The sequence below is a fragment of the Bos javanicus genome, chromosome 10 (genome assembly GCF_032452875.1).
Source record: "Bos javanicus breed banteng chromosome 10, ARS-OSU_banteng_1.0, whole genome shotgun sequence".
NCBI lineage: Eukaryota > Metazoa > Chordata > Mammalia > Artiodactyla > Bovidae > Bos > Bos javanicus.
This window is the reverse complement of record NC_083877.1, coordinates 102,403,722-102,423,686: the sequence shown is the minus strand read 5'-3', so window position 1 is coordinate 102,423,686 and position 19,965 is coordinate 102,403,722. Positions and strand designations below refer to the sequence as shown.

The following is a 19,965-nucleotide window of genomic DNA, read 5'->3' as shown; positions in this document are numbered from 1 at the left end:
CATGCAAATGAATGGACACAGTTGTGTACAAAGGAAACAAACAAGTGTTTAGAAGCAGTCAGTCCACGGGCAGTAGTCTGCAGACATGCACTAAGTGACTTTATAACCCAATTAGACTATTCTAAATTTTTCAATAGCAATGGTTCACGCCAGATGAAAAATGGAGTAATATATTTAAAATAAAATAATCAAGGGAAGAACATACAAACCAAAGATTTTATATCCAACAGAAATAACTTGCAAAAATAACGGCTATGGACAAACTATTACCAATGTGTAAGAATTCGGTGAATACTGTGCTCAGGGAATCCTTCCTGAAAAACTTAAATGAGCATTTCAGAAAACCAAATTGACTACAGGTATTCCTTTAGAACCAATGGTGATTGTCAAACATAAAACATATAGCTACAAACAGTTATCATGTAATAGCTATATTCTATATAAATGTAGATTCACTCAACCTTTTACAAGTGAGGGAGAGACTTCCCCGGTAGTTAGGACTCCACACTTCCACTGCAAGGGGCACCGATTTGATCCATGGTAGGGAAACCAGGATCCCACGTGCCACCCAGCACGGCCAAAACAGAAAGAAAGTAGGCAAGAGTGGGGAGAGCACTGCCAAGAAAACGGTATATAGTGCTTCGGTAGTCATACATATTATCTTCAAATCTTCCAATACTGGTACTGCTCCTCTGAAACTGCTGTGAGAGTAATTTATTAATATTTCCGTTTCTAAGCCCACATCTGTCATCTACCAGGTTCCTGAGAGCCAAGACACGGCATTGAGCAAAACAACAGGGAAGCAGGATGGAGAGCCAGAATACAGCCCCATCAGAGCTTGACCACGACCAGTGAGGACGCCAACAAACCCTGTCCTCAAAAAGCAACAGTACAACTCGACAAACGACAAAAACCACCGTTAGCAGTTCACTTCAGTCGCGCAGTCGTGTCCGACCCTTTGCGACCACATGGACCGCAGCACGCCAGGCCTCCCTGTCCATCACCAACTCCCGCAGTTCACCCAAACTCATGTCCATTGAGTCGGTGATGCCATCCAACAATCTCATCCTCTGTCGTCCCCTTCTCTGCCTGCCTTTAATCCTTCCCAGAATTAGGGTCTTTTCGGAAGAGTCAGCTCTTCGCATCAGGTGGCCACAGTATTGGGAGTTTCAGCTTCAATATTAGTCCTTCCAATGAACACCCAGGACTGATCTCCTTTAGGATGGACTGGTTGGATCTCCTTGCAGTCCAAGGGACTCTCAAGAGTCTTCTCCAACACCACAGTTCAAAAGCATCAATTCTTCGGCGGTCAGCTTTCTTCACAGTCCAACTCTCACATCCATACATGACTACTTGGAAAAACCATAGCCCTGACTATATGGACCTTTGTTGGCAAAGTAATGTCTCTGCTTTTTAATATGCTGTCCAGATAGGTCATAATTTTCCTTCCAAGGAGTAACCGTCTTTTAATTTCATGGCTGCAATCACCATCTGCAGTGATTCTGGAGCCAAAAAAAAAAAAAAAGTCTGTCGCTGTTTCCACTATTTTCCTCATCTATTTGCCATGAAATGATGGGACCAGATGCCATGATCTTAGTTTTCTAAATGTTGAGCTTTAAGCCAACTTTTTCACTCTCTTCTTTCACTTTCATCAAGAGGCTCTTTAGTTCTTCTTCATTTTCTGCCATAAGGATGGTGTCATCTGCATATCTGACGTTACTGATATCTCTTCCAGCAATCTTGATTTCAGCTTGTGTTTCTTCCAGCCCAGTGTTTCTCATGATGTACTCTGCATTTAAGTTAAATAAGTAGGGTGGCAATATACAGCCTTGACATACTCCTTTTCCTATTTGGAACCAGTCTGTTGTTCCATGTCCAGTTTTAACTGTTGCTTCCTGATCTGCATATAGGTTTCTCAAGAGGCAGGTCAGGTGGTCTGGTAGTCTCATCTCTTTCATTGTTTTCCACAGTTTATTGTGATCCACACAGTCAAAGGCTTTAGCATAGTCAACAAAGCAGAAATAGATGTTTTTCTGGAACTCTCTTCCTTTTTCCATGATCCAGCGGATGTTTGCAATTTGATCTCTGGTTCCTCTGCTTTTCTAAAACCAGCTTGAACATCTGGAAGTCCACAGTTCACATATTATTGAAGCCTGGCTTGGAGAATTTTGAGCATTACTTTACTAGCGTGTGAGATGAGTGCAATTATGCAATAGTTTGAGCATTCTTTGGCATTGCCTTTCTTTGGGATTGGAATGAAAACTGACCTTTTCCAGTCCTGTGGCCATTGCTGTTTTCCAGATTTGCTGGCATATTGAGTGCAGCACTTTCACAGCATCATCTTTCAGGATTTGAAATAGCTCAGCTGGAATTCCATCATCTCCACTAGCTTAGTTCATACTGGTGCTTTCTAAGGCCCACTTGACTTCACATTCCAGGTTGTCTGGCTCTAGGTGAGTGATCACACCATCGTGATTATCTTGGTCGTGAAGATCTTTTTGTATAGTTCTTCTGTGTATTCTTGCCACTTCTTAGTACCTTCTGCTTCTGTTAGGTCCGTACGATTTCTGCCCTTTACTGAGCCCATCTTTGCATGAAATGTTCCCTTGGTATCCCTAATTTTCTTGAAGAGATCTCTATTCTTTCCCATTTTGTTGTCCTCTATTTCTTTCGATTGATCGCTGAGGAAGGCTTTCTTATCTCTCCTTGCTATTCTTCAAAACTCTGCATTCAAATGACCGTATCCTTCCTTTTCTCTTTTGCTTTTCACTTCTCTCCTTTTCACAGTTATTTGTAAGGCCTCCTCAGACAGCCATTTGGGTTTTGCATTTCTTTTTCTTGGGGATGGTCTTGATCCCTGTCTCCTGTACAGTGTCACCAACCTCAGTCCATAGTTCATCAGGCACTCTATCAGATCTAGTCGCTTAAATCTATTTCTCACTTCCACTGTATAATCACAAGGGATCTGATTCAGATCATACCTGAATGGTCTCGTGGTTTTCCCTACTTCCTTCAATTAAAGTCTGAATTTGGCAATAAGGAGTTCACGATCTGAGCCACAGTCAGCTCCCAGTCTTGATTTTCCTGACTGTATAGAGCTTCTCCATCTTTGGCTTCAAAGAATATAATCAATCTGATTTCAGTGTTGACCATCTGGTGATGTCCATGTGTAGAGTCTTGTTTTGTTGGAAGAAGGTGTTCGCTATGACCAGTGCCTTCCCTTGGCAAAACTCTGTTAGCCTTTGCCCTGCTTCATTCTGTACTCCAAGGCCAAATTTGCCTGTTACTCCAGGTGTTTCTTGATTTCCTACCTTTGCATTCCAGTCCCCCATAATGAAACGGACATCTTTTTTGGGTGTTAGTTCTAGAAGGTCTTGTAAGTCTTCATAAAACCGTTCAACTTCAGCTTCTTCAGCATTACTGTCAGGGCACAGACTTGGATTATCATGATATGGTTTGCCTTGGAAACGAACAGAGATCATTCTGTCATTTTTGAGATTGCATCCAAGTACTGCATTTCGGACTCTTCTGTTGATTACGATGGCTACTCCATTTCTTCTAAGGGATTCTTGCCCACAGTAGTAGACCTGGGGAGTTCATCTTTCAGCGTCCTATCTTTTTGCCTTTTCATACTGTTCATAGCATATCATACTGTTCATACCATATCAGCACTATGGAAATCAACCAAAAGCAAACAACAATCTGAGAGTACTTTAAAAAACATTCAACTATTAGTAAAAACACTGAAGTGTCTGAAAACAAAACAAAACATTGAGAGCCTGTGTCATTCTTGTTCGGGGCTGCTCCATTCTACACCCATCCGCAAGCACCCAAAGTCTGGCAGGCTGAAATGACTGGTAGCTTTGAGGTTACCATAAAAAAAGGCTCACATGATTGAGAGCAGTTGGACAATGACCACATTCTGGTGGTAGCATCAGTGTAAGTGACAATCCTGGTCTAAGTGATAACTTCTGTGGCAGAGCTAGGAGGACGAGACTTCCCCATCCTTGAGCTCTGGGGCTGCTGGGACAATATTCCTGGCAGAGGCAGCATACACACACAGCAGCAACTACAGAGGCACAAGCTCCCACACTCTCCTGGCCAACTCTGCAGCTGCATGGAAGAACACAGGAGACACAAAGTGAACCGGTGAGAATAAGAGCTTGAAAAGGCCTGCAAAAGGCCTGAACTTTGAATGTGCACCGCACGAGTCCACAGGTAAGAGACAGAAGCATTACTGCGCAAGATGTTTAGGCATGATATTTGTTCAATCATTAGCTTACCATAAGGCAATGCAGACACCAGGGTGTGCCTTAGTAAAGCTTCAAAATTAAAACAAAAATTAAAACAAAACAAAACAAAACAACACCAACCAACAAACTAAGCAAAGTCATCAGTAGCTATATCCTGCAGGAAGGCATATTCCACAGATTTTGCCTATGGGAATTACAAAACAACCAACCTTCAGGGAAAAAATTCTGAATCCACAGTGGCTATCTGTTATCTAAGGGACTGGTTTTCAACAAAAAAGTATGAGACATGCAAAGCAACAGGAAAAAAATAACCCAAACTTGGGGGGGAGGGGGAAGCTGTGAATATGTATTATATGCCAGGCTTACAACAATCCAAGGAATGGATAAGTATTTAGTGTATGAAAGACAAAATTCACTCTTGATCCCTTACAAGTTTAAAATATTCTCTATTTCAACTGGACATATTTTTTATCTAAAACATATGTTGTTAGAAGTCTTTAAAAGCACAAAAATACGAAAAGAACTCACATAATTCCTCAGTCCAGAGATGACTGAAATGTGGATATGCATTACTGACTGTTTAAACACATATAAATATTTTAATCAATAGAGTTATACTACAGTTATGACCTGACCTATTTCTTCCCCTTTTATACTATTGCTCAGTAGCTCAGTAGTGTACAACTCTTTGCAACCCCATGGAATTTTCCAGACAAGAATACTGGGGTGGGTTGCCATTTCCTCCTCCATTTTATTCTGTTAACTCCCTACTAATATTCTCTGAAAAATCTGAGAACATAATTTTTAATGGCCACATAATATTCCAACATTCAGATAAATGTTCTACAATTTATATGGCCACTGACCTGTCAGAAAATTAAACTGTTCATAATTACTCACTAATATCACTTCAAATGTAATAACCTTATATACAAATTTCAGTCCAAATATCTGATTCTTAATTTCTTAGAAGGGAATTCATTAGGTCAAAAATTGTTAACATTTGGTAGCACTTCTAGAAATACTAGACTTCCCTGGTGGTGCAGATGGTAAAGCATCTGCCTACAATGTGGGAGACCCGGGTTCAATCCCTGGGTCGGGAAGATCCCCTGGAGAAGGGAATGGCAACCCACTCTAGTACTCTTGCCTGGAAAATCTAACAAAGTATTTTTTGGAAAGATGGTTTCAACCAGCAGGATACAAAGAATCTGACTAAATAAACATCAGAATTTATTTTTAATTTTCAAAATGTTGGCTTATTAAAAGTAAAAGTATTTTAAATAATCATAACTAATAAAACTAAACATTTTAATTCTATTTATAGGTTACCAACATTTCACATTTTTTAAAATGCCTATGGATGCTCTTTTCTCATTTTTTCCCTAAGAATCTAAAATACTAAGGTTGAAAAAACCTTTGGTTCAACCGTCCCAACCAAAGCAGAAACCTCTTAGGTAGCATTCCTGTCTAAAGGTAATCTAGAATCTGCTAGAATGCTGAAAGAGACAGAGTTTACTGCATAATAATGCAAATACTAAGAATATTAAATGAACTCTAAACAAAAAACCATTTTTAAACTGAGTAAATCCTGCAAATATGTACTGTCACTCTCCTCATTTAATAAATGTCTAAGAATTTAACTCTAGCAATTTGGTTAGCCATAATTTTCCCTGTTTTAAACACAAAGTTTAAAAATTATATTATCGTTTTTAGTTTGCCAATTAAGGCCTAATTTTGAGTTTAGATATTTGCAATATTTTCCCCCAACTCCCCAAAATAACAGAACTGTATTTAATACTTTAAAATAAAGATTTAAATGTCAATGCTTATCTGAATACAGAAACATAATCCAACCAAATATTACACACAACCAAAGCACTGTGTAAAAACTACTGTGTTGGTTTTCTGGTAGGCTGACTTCGGAAGACCCAACCATCAACCTATTCTTTCCAAACATAAAGTAACTGCTTCAGCTACAGAAAAGGTTAAAGTGATATATAATGAATAGCTGTCCTTTAAAAAGTAGTACTCATTATTTCCATTTCATTTTTTTCATTATTTCCATTTTATGACAGAAAGAAAATAAGATGGAGACAATGGCAAAAGTGTGTTACTCTTCAGATAATTTCAATAAAAATAACCAGCAATGTAAAAACAGTCTATCATTAACAAAAATTTTAATTAATTAAAAAATTATCAAATTTTTCAATTTGCTATATCCTGTTTTATTTTTTACTTCTGCTCTTTTTCTAACAGTTATTCACAATGGGTGATTTTACCGCAAACAAAGGGTTAAGCAGGTTAAGAGAAAGAGGGGTTCTGGGAAAAGATAAGGGAAACTACAGAGGAGGTGCTGACCACAAGACAGTTTTGGGGGAATCAGTGTCTAGGTGAAAAAAAGTAACCTAGGGCCAGTTAAGAAATTGATCTCTTTCTCTAGTGCCAGTTTACCCAGTTTGAACCCTTTCCTTTGGTCCAAACCAAAGAGAAAGCAAGGGAGTTATCCCAAGCAACTTGAGACCTAAGAAGTCATGGAGTTACAAACTACAGCTTCCAGAAAAGAGAGCTCCCCTGACTAGTAATTGGAGTTTCACCTAAAGATTCATTTTTATGCATTAATAGGGTTCTGCCTATGGAAAGGAAAAAGCTGGGGAAAATGCCACTACCAGCATAACAAAAACTACAGAATTAAACTTTTCTTGAAGAGAGAGAGCTGAGGACCCAGGCCAACCAAACAAAGATACAAGACAAGACAAGCCCTTTCCAGGAGACAGGATATAAGCACTGGCTTACCTGTGGCAGAGCAAGCAGAGAGACAGTGGTGCTATAAAAGCAGGTAAAAAGAATTCATCTCGATTGTTAACACAAACTACTAAACGCGAAGTGCAGGCCAGCACAGGCCTATGGCGCTCCTGGGAGCAGCAGACGCGATGGGAACCCAGGCCCGTCTTCAGGCCCTCCGCCAGAGACCACCAGCAGTGCTCCCCATGGGGGCGCACGAGGCTGGAGAGAGCTGAAGCCTGGAGCAGCCGGGGGCGCCCTACCAGACCCTCCTTCTCTAAGGAACAAACACTGGAAGGCAGGAGGAGGGGCAGCAGGGGCAGTGCCCCACTAGGATGGGGCAGAGTGTAAGCAAAGCCCTCTACTGATCCCTCTGCACGACTGCAGGGGCAGGTCTCGGGCCCGGATCTCAGACCACCTAAGGCAGGTTTTTCCAAACAAGATGTGTAAAGATACAAGGCCCAGTTTGGCATACCAGGGCAACATCACTGAAAGCCCACCAGCTCTGACGCCCAGACATACAGAGCCTATCCAGGACTGAGACTGGATGAGGACAAAGGACTTCCGGACTCCAGCACCGTGTAACAAGCACCAACTGCACTTACCTCTGGGAAAGGGTTAGGGGCGCTTCGATTCCACAGAGCTACAGGCACACAGGGAAAGCCAAAATCCGAGAGTCAATTGGGAAAACTGAGGAACACTTTCTCATACCTCCACTTCTAGCTTAAGCACAAAGTAACACTGGAGAAATCTGAAGCCAACCGTGCACTTGAGGTATCCTATGAAACAACAAAACCAAAACTCAGCCTAATGAAACCCCCTAGACTATGCCACAGGATATGCAACTTTCCAGGTATAAACACTAGTCAGTCTTTACTGTCCTATTTATAATATTCAGAATTCAATAAAATACTGCAGAACACACACTCAAAAAGAAGAAAATACCACCGTCAAAAAGCAATAGAAAATCAATGAAGTTAAAAACAGAAAACTCAGTAAAACCAAAAGTTGGTTGTTGTTTTTTTTTAATCAATAAATTGATAAACCTCTAGCAAGAATGGGGAAAAAAGAGAGAACACACAAATTACCAATACTGAGAGTAGTTTAGTGAACACCACGACTACTACAATTTTATGCCCACACATTCAACAATTCAGATGGAATGCTCAAACCTCTAAAAAAAAAAAGTGCCACCAAAGCTCAAAGGTAACCTGATCAGCCCATATTTTAAAAAACTGAAATTGCAGAGAAAGTCTCAAAACAAAAAAAAGTTCCAGACCCAGACGGCTCTGACAGGCTGGGACCCAGGACCCTTTTGCTGTAGTACTCCAAAGCTTGCACCTGGACAAACCTCTCTTCTAGCAACAAAATTACAAAGAAACTCTATGGGACTAAAAATAACTACCTGCCTGAGCAGTTGGGGCGAATTCTGGACAAAAGATACAAAGAGACCAAAAAACCCCAAAAGCCACTTTTGAAGAGCCTGGAACAAAAGCAGGGAGTCGGGAGGAAAGGCAAGGCACTAAACATGCCCTCTGCACTCAACACCGCCTAAGGGGTGGGCAAACCTCCTAAGCCACCCCTCTGGCCCTGGACACACCCGCACTCACCCCGTACAAGGAACAAGCCCGCTTCCCCACAGGGAGCAAGCCAACAAGGGAACCTGTTCCCTGGTCTCACTCCCATCTGTTGCAGCAGGGCCCCAATAAAGCCTTGCCTGAGTTTCTTACTTGGCCTCTGGCCAATTTCTATCAATTGGGAAAGGTCAAGAACTCTGGTTGACTTCAACTTCACTGAAGAATTCTACCAAAAAATTAAAAAAAAAAAAACACAAACAAAAACCCAAACAAACCAATTCCCCCACACTAACCCCAGCAAAACCCAAATCTAATACACAAAACTCCTCCAGAAAAGAGAAGGGAAGTTTCCAACTTATTTTAAGAGGCCGACATTTCCTCATCATAACCGAAGACCATACATATTAATTGCGCCAAGTACTGCCAGAAATTACCTACATAGTATCTGCAATAATCCAACTTCATTACCTTCACTTAAAAAAGTTCTACACATACATATACAGCCTGATGTTGGTAATTCTACCATTTACATTACAAATTAACTGTCTTCTAAGCACTTTAGAGTTCCGTCACTAAGTTAAATTCTCCATTCTCAGCAATTATGAAATAATACAAGACTGGAAAATAAGCTGTTGTTCAAGGGTAAGTTGTGCCCAACTCTTTGCGACCCCATGGACTGCAACACACCAGGCTTCCCTGTCCTTCACCACATGCCAGAGTTTGCTCAAACTCATGTCCATTGTGTCGATGATGCCATCCAACCATCTCATCCTCTGTCGTCCCCTTCTCCTCCTGCCCTCAACCCTTCTCAGCATCAGGGTCTTTTCCAACGATCCAGCTCTTAGCATCAGCTGGCCAAAGTACTGCAGTTTCAGCATCAGTCCTTTCAAAGAATATTCCAGGTTGAGTTCCTTTAGGATTGACTGGTTGATCTCCTTGCTGTCCAGGGGACTCTCAAAAGTCTTCGCCAGCATCACAATTCGAAAGCATCAATTCTTCAGCACTCAGCTTTCTTTATGGTCCAACTCTCAAATCTGTAAATGACTACTGGAAAAACCATAGCTTTGACTATATGGACCTTTTTTGGCAAAGTGATACGCTGTCTAGGTTTGTCATAGCTTTCCTTCCAAAGAGCAAGTGTCTTTGAATTTCATGGCTGCAGTCACCATCCACAGTGATTCCGGAGCCCAAGAAAATAAAGTCTGTCACTGTTTGCATTTTTTCTCCATCTATTTGCCATGAAGTGATGGGACTAGATACCATGATCTTATTTTTTTGAGTGTTGAGTTTCAAGCCAGCTTTTTCACTCTCCTCTTTCAGCCTCATCAAGAGGCTCTTTAGTTCTATTTCACTTTCTGCCATTACAGTAGTATCATCTGCATATCTGAGGTTTTAGATTATTTCTCCCAGTAATCTTGATTTCAGCTTGTGCTTCATCCAGCCCGGAATTTCGTATGATGTACTCTACATATAAGTTAAATAAACAGGGTGACAATATACAGTCTTGTCACACTCCTTTCCCAATTTTGAACTTGGCTGTTGTTCTGTCTGATTCTAGGTGTTACTCTTGACCTGCACATAGGTTTCTCAGAAGACAGACAAGGTGGTCTGGTATCCCATCTCTTTTAAGAGTATTTCAGTCTGTTGTGATCCACGCAGTCAAGTTTTAGCTCAGTCAATGAAGCAGAAGTAGATGTTTTTCTAGAATTCTCTTGCTTTCTCTATGATCCAACAAATGTTGGCAATTTGATTTCTGGTTGCTCTGCCTTTTCTAAATCCAGCTTGTACATCTGGAAGTTCTTGGTTCACAAAGTGCTGAAGCCTAGCTTGAAGGATGTTGAGCACTACCTCGCTAGTATATGAAATGAATGCAAGTATACAGTAATCTGAGCATTCTTTGGCATTGCCTTTCTTTGGGATTGAAACGAGAACTTGACCTTTTCCAATCCCGTGGTCACTGCTCAGTTTTCCAAATTTGCTTACATACTGAATGCAGCACTTACCTTTTAGGATTTTTAAATGAGTAGATCGGGGAAATAAATCTACCACTGAAACAGATAAAATTTAAGTAGATTATATCACAAAACAAATATAGCACGGAGTGGAACAACATTTCAAGCTTAAGGATTCATGACACTGGAGGGAAAAGTATAGAATAGAAAACATTCCCACTTTTCAACATTTGAACCAGATCTCATTTCAGGAATAGAAAAAGTTGATTGTTCGGCAATCTAAAACAAGGCAATTAAGTCTGCTTTCTAAGTATTTGCAGTCTTTGGGGGTGGGGGTGGGGGCTCTTCCAAATTGCATCATTAATTCTTCTTCTAGCTTCTCCATCATCTTTAAAATTTCAGACTCTCATCTAACAGCTTTCTCAACACTTCCACTCTGCACCTCAAATTCAACTTACCGAAAGCTTAATTCCCCTTTCCTATCTCAGCCCTATTCCTTTTGTATTTTTGCTACTCTATTCTTTGTTTTTTTCTGCCGCACTGTGTGACACGTGGGATCAAACCCACACCCCCTGCATTGGAAACACAGTCTTTACCACTGGTCCACCAGGGAAGCCCCCTACTCTATTCTTGATCACAAGTTATCTGCCTAATCAATCAAGCCAGAAGTCATCCTAAACACTTCATCATTCTTCTCTCCCTTGTCCCCTACAGTCAGTCACCAAATCCTGAGGATTCTACCTCTAAAATATTTCTGTCTGTCCGCTTTAAATCCATCCTCTGCACTCCACAAATCTGCCTGTTCCTGCCCACCAATTCCCTTCAAAATAAAGACTGAACCCTAGCAATATATGTAAAGCCCTCCGAGAGCTACCTCTCCACACCTTCCTTCACTGCCGTCCGCCGCCTCCCCCTTTGATCCAGTGATAAGTGTCCTGCACAGGCTGCTGCATCCTACTTCTCCTTCTCTTACTTCACATTCCCTCCTTTCAGCTGATTCTTATCCTCATCATTTACAGCTCAGCCCAAGTATCATACACCCCAGTAAGTAACCACCCCCACACGCGCATGCCTGTATAAACCTGCGACTATCTATCCGTAGCTCTTAAAACATCGTATTAAAATAATCTGTTTATGCATCTTTGACTGCACTCGATTGTAAGAGAGCTGAAGGCAGAGATCTTAAAACTCCAACCACCTGGCAAACATAACAGCGCAATCTCTGTTGACTTGAATTGTAATTTTTTTTCATTTCCCTCAAACAGACTACAGATTGGAGAAAAAACTGTATCACCGAAACACAAAATCCTCACTGCAGTAATCAATTCTTGCTCACAAAAAGGTCTACAAATAAAACTAAAAATATCCCTTCCTCATAAGATTTCCTTCCTCTTAAAATCCCTGACCCCAAGCAATACTGGATGCCAACAATATCCCTGACCCCAAGCAATACTGGATGCCAACAATTATGGTTGCAAATAGTCTTGTGTGAACAAGATTACAATAATGATATGAGCATAATCTCAGTTGATAATTTGCTACAGAGGTCTTAACTACACAAATTTCTATCAACAACAAAATACTATATTGTATTCGAAGGATTCTTAACAAATTATCTAACGCTAACCTAATGTGTGTTCTTTCAAACAAATTTTTGCTGAATAAAAGAAAAGGGAAACAAAAGTGGGCCAAAAGATATAAAAAAGAAAACTATTAAAAAGACCATAAATCAAATGTTAAAGGCAACAGTTTTGGGTTTCCCCATAAAATATAGGTATATGTAACCTATAAACTGCTTACATATACTTAAAATTACTTATATAATTGCAAAGTTCTGAAGTAGGCTCCTGAGTGAGTTACTAGAGGAATAGCCCCTGGACTGGTAGGCATCAGTCCTGAATCTACCATGTTAGCTGTAACACTGATTAGACATTGATTAAGACATGTAATCATTCTAGCAATCATTTCATCTCCTCAACAGCAAAAGAAGTTATTGAACATCATATCTATGGCATTTACTACATGTAAATTTTACCTTAAAAAAATCTATCAAAACAAGAGATGAGTCATTAATCTGAGCTGTTTTTATTCTTCTATCACATACAACTCATCTAGAAGCACCCTAATTAAGACAAACATTTACTACACGTTAAAAAGTCTTCAGATGGTTCATCATTAAGGAAACAAAGACTAGATGACCCCTTTGGTCTCCTCTAGCTACTCTATTACAAACAGTAGCACTACTCAATTTACACTTGAGAAAGAAAATGCTAAAAAAAAAATCACTGCCTTAGTTACACCCCATGACAAAAATATCAGCATCTGTTTTCACTGTCTCTTCCAGTTGTATAATCTTAAATTAACAGGTTCAGATACTACAACTGTCCACTTTTATTCTCTACTACCTTCCCAAGCCCTTCCTTAAAAGATTTTACAGAAGGAAGAGATTTCTTAGTCTCTCCCACTTATCATCCAACAAAAGTCAAAAGTCAACCAGAGCAGGAAGATTAAGAAGTATTATATGAATCATCAACTTCAACAGGGAGATTCTTTTCATTGAGCCCTTCCCAACAAAGTGTGTGATAAAGTGGTCTTTTTAGGTTATTATTACTTGATATGTAATTTTCTGTTTTAAAACTATATAACATTATAGAATTCTTCAAAAACTACTAAATAAAAAACATAATAAAAAGCTGAAAAACTCGGGGAAATGTACAAAAAATAAAGGAGCTGCTGAGTTAGGTTGATGAAATTAAGACTCTTTAAAGTTTTCTTCAATGAACAACCAAAATTTTTTAAAAATGCTTTCTCTAAAACCATGATCAATTTTTCTACAGAAACAAAACATATGGGTTGTTCGATTATTGATGAGTAAATGCTCAATGAAAATATAAACTATTTTTTAAAACATTTATTTATTTTGGGCTGTGTTGGGTGTTCATGGTGGCACATGGGACCTTTCGCCACTGGATACAGGCTTAGTTACTGGCGGCAAGTGGGATCTTAGCTGCCCAACCAGGGATGGAGCCTGAGCCTCCTGCACTGGAAGGCAGATGCCTAACCACTGGACCACCAGGGAAGTCCCTGACCTGACTTTTTTAGATGGCATTATTCAGTTTGTTGATCACTAAGGCACAGCCACTGACATATGTGTTTTAAAATACGACTGGGGCTTCCCTGGTGGTACAGTGGGTAAGAATCTGCCTGCCAATGCAGGGGATACAGGTTCGATCCCTGGTCCGGGAAGGTTCCACATGCTACAGAGCAACTAAGCCCATGGGCCACAACTGGGGACCCGTGTGTCCCAATGACTGAAGCCCGTGCGTCTAGAGCCACGTTCTGCAGCCAGAGAAGCCATCACAGTAGGAAGCCCAGGCACCTCAACAGCAACTGCAGAAAGCCCCGGCACAGCCACGAAGGCCCAGCGCAACTGAAATCAATAACTTTTTACAAAGCTGGGGAGAGAGGACAAGGTGATGAAAAGGGAAAATGATTTTTAAAGTAACACTATTTCAGGACCCCAACTTAAAACTTTGTATATACTCCACAGAAATACCATTAGGGCAAAAATCAGTATTTGTTATGTACAAAATGAGACAGCATGTACTTCTGCTGAGGACAGACTGGTACTTCTTTCACCTAAGCTTTAAGGAATAGCAATTTGAAGACTGTTGTAATTTTAACTACCTGCAACATAACTTACACATGTTGTAAACAGAGCGTTCCATTACACAGCATGAAAAGAATTCATACCAGTGAAACTTTACAACAAGATGTGCTATTCTAGGAAAGATACAAAATTATGAATTCCTAAGAACTGAGTACTACAATACTCATGAGAAAAGCACATGGGAAATCTGTCACTCCAGTCTATTACTTTTCATCATATTTCTATCCTTTCTATGGAATATACATATATTCCAACATATATAATGTTTTAAATTTACTAGAGTTACCTGTATGCATGCAAGTTACAATGCACTTACTGGATACATTAACAAAGAAAATTTTGGAGAGTTACAAAGTAAAGTCAATTTTGGCAAAATTTTCCTACAAGTACTTTTTAAGTAGTTCTCACCAAAACTGTGCAAGGAGAGGGATACAACTATTTATACTTTTTTAATAAAAACTTCTATTTAAAGAAAGTTTTAAACTTATATTCAACTTACACTCAGGTCAGTAGAAATATGAAACTCTCAGACCACAGTAATTTGATAGTAAGAAAAGAATCAATGAGACGTTAGCAAATACGAAAATTAGTTTTTAACTAAAAATCTTTGAGTACCTGAAATAATTTCCTACTATTCATATTACTACCTACCAAAGAAAAATTAATCTTTATGACTGAGATAAACTGAAGACAAAAAGTTAAAACTTCCCTGGTGGCTCACCTACCAATGCAGGAGATCCAGGTTCAATTCCTGGCCTGGGAAGACCCCACATGCTGTGGGGCAGCTAAGCCCATGGGCCCCACTACTGAGCCCGTCACCCAAGAGCCCAGGCTCCACAACGAGAGAAGCCACCACGATGAGAAGCCCGTGGACCGCAACTAGAGAGTAGCCCCGCTCACCCCAACTAGAAAACGCCTGCATCTTCAACAAGGGCCCAGCACAGTCAAAAATAATATACGTAATTTTAAAGTTTTAAGAAGAGTGAATTTTTATAAAAATTACTAGTCAAAGATGAGGTATGATCATAATTCTCTAAGGAAAATATCCTCTTGTTTGCTACTACTAAAAAACAGGATAAAACAAAATGGGAAAGATTAAAGGCAGAAGGAGAAGAGGGTGGCAGAGGATGAGATGGTTAGACAGCATCACTGACTCAATGAACATGAATCTGAGCAAACTCCAGGAGACAGTAAAGGGCAGGTGAACACGGCGTGCTGTGACCCATGGGGTCGCAAAGAGCGGGACACAACCTGGCAACTGAACAACAAATATTACAAATGAGGGGGAAAAGCATGAGAGTTTGCAGTGTGATTATATTTTTCAAACAATTTTTATCAGTACATCAGAAAACTAAAGGATTATATTTTATAATTACCTTATTTAACAAAATACACTAAAGCAGGTACTTGTAAGGTCAGTAAGAAGTTAATCATTTTCAACTCAATAGAATAATCATACATATTTGGGGAACATCAGGAAGAAAGCAATTATTACTGAAACATATAATCATAGTTTTTCTCAACTGAAAAGATACTTACTGGTTCTGTATATTTTTAACAAATATTACACTCTTTTAACAAAATGTATTTTAAATTTCTACTTAAACAGTAACTGGTCAACATGAGAAACTTAAATGTCATGTTATGATACTAACAGATTCTTAATCTCCCTTTCTTATTTATTTTTAGCAATGGCTCTGCTTTTTTAGTTTTCAATTTCTCCATATAGAAGTATTTATTCCAAAGAAAATATTCTTCCTAAACCATATATAAGCCACTATTACTAAATATAATCCCAATTATTTCTGAAGTATTCAAATGCCTTCTACTAGTACAATTTTATGTTTCTTTAATCAAAGTAATAAACACATTTCCTTGTTCTATGATTATTATGCTATTATGAAAACCTGACTGCTAGAACCTAAAGTCAAAGCACAGTTGATGATTCATGTTTTACCTAGATAAACTTCCTTTTCTATAATTTCTCGAAATGAAAACAGGAGAGCCTACAATTACCACAAAACATGGGGTCACTAATAGAGTTAAATGGTCTACTGTGACCTTATTTTAAAGTTACATTAAAGACTTTTTAATGTAAATGTTTTACAACACTAATTTTTTTCCAATGGTATTTTAGTGTTTTCCTCCATCCTTTTCTAAAAATACCATAATAAATGGGGGACCTGCAGATGTAAATAAAAGGGCCAGCCAAATCTATAATCCATGCTTGTCCTTAAAGTCTCACAATTCTTCCTGGGACCACACTTAGTCTCACTCATTACTATCAGACTCACAAGATTTTCAAAAGACCCCAAGAAGCCCAAGTTTCTCACTATCACCCTACTTCCACCACGGCCTTCTTCCTTAATGTTCCTACACACTACACCTTTCCTGATCACAGCTTACTTCTATGTTCCATTGCCTCTGAATCCTCGACTGTTTGTGGTATCAGCAAATTTCTTTGATAACTAATCTGTGCTAATACTGTCAATAAAAGGCAATAGTTTATAAAGCATCTCTTCCAGAGAATTTGTAATTTTAAACAAAACACTGTAGAAAGAATTCCGTACCACAAAGGAGAGACACAGAGTTTGGCATTGGCTATTCTCAAGTTAAACCTCACAGTCAACCACAGAGTCTAGCTGTGCAAGTAAAAACGAATGTGGGCATACACCAGTAGTGAATGTATGTCTGGCATAGATATGTCATAGCAAATGTAAAGTGGAAACTAAAAGCTGGATGGATTCATCTTAAGTCCCACCTCTGTTAAATCTTCTCATCTTCAAAGAGCAAATGACCCCTGCAGTCAATCCAGTTAAAATTGTCAGGTAAGCACCCAAAAGAATTACTTAGAGCATATCATATACGAGGTCTTCTCAGCACACCTGGTATTTATGACTAAAGTGTCTTTTCTAGTTTATGCATTCACAACAATTTGGTAAATTACAAATATAATTAGATACGGTTTATTCCCAATTCTGACAAACCACTTTTTTCTCTATCACATTAATCCAAAACTCTATGAATGAGGTAATCTTATACCAGTTCATTCAATCTGCAATTAATCCTACAGTTACAAGTCTAGAGTCTAGAACATCCTTTCTGAACAACAGATCGAAGGTTTTTTTAAAAACCGGCCTTGGATGGATTCTGCTGTATAATAATCTCATGAAGAATCCTCTTGACCTAAAATCTCAAACATTGGATCAGCTAGATGAATTGAGGAAAGATAAAACACCCCTAATTCTGAATTTCTTAACCACGAAAAAAAGAGTAGCATTACTAGCTCAGGTGGAATGTCCAAGAGACACTATGTAGAATACTATGAACATTGTATTATAAACAAATATTAAAACCGATCCTATTTGGTTTTTCTATGCAATCCTATTTAGAATTTCTGTACAGTTTCAAGCCCACAAAGGTTAAGGACTACACCGCTTAAGAACTTTCACAGCCTTTCAACCTATACTGAAAAGATTATTAAAAGAATTGAATGAATGAAGAGCTAGAACAATTTGGAAGAGTTCTTGAAGACAAAGTGTACACACAACTCACACTCACCTATCTGTAAAACAAACTTTATTGAAAACATTAATGCTTTATAAACTACAATAAAGGTCACTAAAGTGACCAGATAAAATATACACTAAACCAATAATTTATTTTATATCCTTTTAAGTGACATATCTGGCCCTACTGTTTAAACAAACCGACTAAGCAACCATCCAATTGCCCTCACCTCCACTTCCCACCCCCTATTCTTTTTGCTTTGAAGGTAAGCATGAAGTTCAACTCAATCCTAAAAGACTGCTTCACCTAGGAGCTACATTTTACCTTGACTTTCTTTATGACCTTGGGAGGAAATCTACCAAATGACAATTATAATACCATTTGTGTGTTCCTGCTTATTAATGAAATTCAATTCTAATATGCAAACAATAGTGAATCTTTGAACCTAGAGAGCTGAAAGCCTTTGAGTTACAAATATCAAATGATGTGTAATGTAAACCACATTTTTAAAACTTAATTTGACTAGTTAAAAAAATTACAAAGGCCCCAAATTAAACAAGATTGAAAAACAATTCTGAGAAACACCAACAGCCTCCTATTATTTCTCTTTAGGGACAACTGATTTGCAATGTGGAAAATAACAAGAAGGAATAAAAGTAGCTTTAACTAGCCATTTCCTTGCTTTGTAAGCGTTAACAGCTGGACAGCAAACGAAAACTTGGCAAAGAACGGGAAGACGGTATATAAAGAAACCTACAACCTGAAAATTACGAAGATAACCTATCTTTGAAGTCACTAATTGTATACATACGTTGGGCAGTAATCTTGGTATTGTCTTATTAGCATTGGAAAGGTAAATCCCTGCCTTGGAGGAACATCTACTAAGTACATCTCAAGATCTTAGTGCAGTTTACGAGCAGTATCTTGGTAGGTTTCCCTAAGGTACTCTAAAGTACTTAACATCCTTCATACATCCAGCCACGACAAGAGTGAGAAGTAAATAAACACGACCGACTTATGCAATTATTCATCACGGAATTCTAGTCAAGAGTGCAAAAGTAAGTATCTACACAGGCATTTACTACCCAAAGAAAGCATAGAATGCTCCGTACACTAAGATTCACCCTTAACTGACCACTATAGAAACCAGAGGCCTTCACTCTGGATTTCAAAAAGTAACAATGTCAACTCCCCATTTTAACAGCAGACAAACAGTGCTTCGTGAAATCACTTCTTCCAGGTCCTCACAAGGTGAATCTAAAAACTGAGAGAGAGAGCAACGCCCCCTCTAAAGGCACCCTACCGTAAAGAATGAAATAACGAGAACATCAGACGGGTCCAGGTTAGATAAGCAGATCCAAGCCGATACCCGGGAGGGACCGCAGGTCTGGGGACTAGAGACGTGAGATCGGGATGTGTGTGCGGGGGGGAGCAAAGTGAAATCCAACCCCAGAAATCACAACACAGGCCGCAGCCTGAGAGCTGAAGCTGGCGGGAAGTGAGCTCCGCTCCGCTCCCGGGGGAGTGCAGAGGCGAGCGGCTCCACACCGCGGTCGGACGCGCGCCCACGGGGCATGCCTACCCAGGCGCCGGAGCCGCTGGCGAGCCCGGGCGCGAAGGGGAGGAGAGCCCGGCAGACGGCCCCGAAGAGGCGGCGGACTACGGCAGGGCGCAGCGGCAGCGTCTGGGCGAGGGGGATTACCTAACTGTGACGACAGAGAAGTGTCCCCGGGCTCCGGCGCCGGCCCCGGCTACGCAGCGTGTGGTGTCTTTCCCGCTTCGCCCGCAGCAGCAACAGAACCAGCTCCTTCAGCCAGTCGCCATTTCCCGCCTACCGACCTGCGGCACCGCACGGACGGGGACCCGGATGGAACGCGGCTGCCCCGCGCAGGCGCCCTGCCTCCCCGCTCCCCCTCCCGCCGCGACCCCGCGCGGAGGGAGGGAAGGAATGCGGGCGGCTCCGGCGGCAAAAAAAAAAAAAAAAAGCCGGAAAAAAAAAAAAACACCCAAGAAACAACTTTACTTCCGTAAAGAGCGCTAGAGTTCCTGCGGCCGGAAGAAACTCAGGAGCCCGAGTTCCTGACGAAAACAGACGGCAGGGCCTTGGGGCCGGATGCAGCCACAAGGACAAAATCCGCCGGGCTCCGCCGGAGTGCGGGATGTTTGAGCGTGAGGGGCCTCCGTAGCGGCGGTCGCAGGGGGAGTAGGGAGTGGAGAGGCGG

The 19,965-nt window shown here is 40.2% G+C and overlaps 1 protein-coding gene across 5 annotated transcripts in view; it reads right to left on the bottom strand.

The window, feature by feature from the left end:
• The window catches only part of CTDSPL2 (CTD small phosphatase like 2), a 76,116-nt gene extending 56,207 nt beyond the window's left edge, over window positions 1–19,909 (bottom strand). The window contains exon 1 of one of the 5 annotated variants that reach the window (XR_009738887.1): window positions 19,446–19,607. The gene's annotated coding sequence lies outside the window, so the exon portion shown is untranslated. Of the gene's footprint in view, window positions 1–19,325; window positions 19,420–19,445 lie in introns of those variants that run through there. The other 4 variants (XM_061429713.1, XM_061429716.1, XM_061429715.1 and 1 more) reach the window with 4 other exon arrangements.
• Window positions 19,910–19,965: the final 56 nt, after the last annotated feature.